The sequence below is a fragment of the Perkinsus marinus genome (assembly GCF_000006405.1).
Source record: "Perkinsus marinus ATCC 50983 genomic scaffold scf_1104296945876, whole genome shotgun sequence".
NCBI classification, from domain to species: Eukaryota; Perkinsozoa; order Perkinsida; family Perkinsidae; genus Perkinsus; species Perkinsus marinus.
Genome location: NW_003211023.1, coordinates 1 through 991, shown reverse-complemented (window position 1 = coordinate 991; position 991 = coordinate 1). Strand labels below are relative to the sequence as shown.

Here is a 991-nt window from a genome sequence, read left to right as displayed (position 1 = left end):
GCGACCGTTTCTTTACTGATTTTGCACCACTCTGCGAATCATTTGCTGCCTCGAAAAAATTACTCAACTTTCTCTCTCCACTCACGCCCGCCGCGATGTGCGCTGGTAGCTGAAAATGGTAATTTGCGTCACTATTTAGACATTGAACCACCTTCAATTCCGCGGTAGTATAGAGGTTAGTATTCCTGCCTGTCACGCAGGAGACCCGAGTTCAATTCTCGGCCGTGGAAGTGGTATTTCTGGACAAGGGCGTTTCACACATTTATGCGCGACCGTTTCTTTACTGATTTTTGCACCACTCTGCGAATCATTTGCTGCCTCGAAAAAATTACTCAACTTTCTCTCTCCACTCACGCCCGCCGCGATGTGCGCTGGTAGCTGAAAATGGTAATTTGCGTCACTATTTAGACATTGAATCACCTTCAATTCCGCGGTAGTATAGAGGTTAGTATTCCTGCCTGTCACGCAGGAGACCCGAGTTCAATTCTCGGCCGTGGAAGTGGTATTTCTGGACAAGGGCGTTTCACACATTTATGCGCGACCGTTTCTTTACTGATTTTTGCACCACTCTGCGAATCATTTGCTGCCTCGAAAAAATTACTCAACTTTCTCTCTCCACTCACGCCCGCCGCGATGTGCGCTGGTAGCTGAAAATGGTAATTTGCGTCACTATTTAGACATTGAACCACCTTCAATTTCGCGGTAGTATAGAGGTTAGTATTCCTGCCTGTCACGCAGGAGACCCGAGTTCAATTCTCGGCCGTGGAAGTGGTATTTCTGGACAAGGGCGTTTCACACATTTATGCGCGACCGTTTCTTTACTGATTTTTGCACCACTCTGCGAATCATTTGCTGCCTCGAAAAAATTACTCAACTTTCTCTCTCCACTCACGCTCGCCGCGATGTGCGCTGGTAGCTGAAAATGGTAATTTGCGTCACTATTTAGACATTGAACCCACCTTCAATTCCGCGGTAGTATAGAGGTTAGTAT

The 991-nt window shown here is 46.9% G+C and overlaps 3 non-coding genes across 3 annotated transcripts; all 3 read left to right on the top strand.

Moving 5' to 3' along the window:
* Positions 1-158: 158 nt before the first annotated feature.
* Pmar_PMAR013607 lies at positions 159-230 on the top strand. Its single transcript has one exon. It is a non-coding gene; the product is annotated as a tRNA-Asp (tRNA).
* A 197-nt stretch (positions 231-427) lies between these two features.
* On the top strand, positions 428-499 carry Pmar_PMAR013606. The gene has a single exon. It is a non-coding gene; the product is annotated as a tRNA-Asp (tRNA).
* Positions 500-696: 197 nt separating this feature from the next.
* On the top strand, positions 697-768 carry Pmar_PMAR013605. The gene has a single exon. It is a non-coding gene; the product is annotated as a tRNA-Asp (tRNA).
* Positions 769-991: the final 223 nt, after the last annotated feature.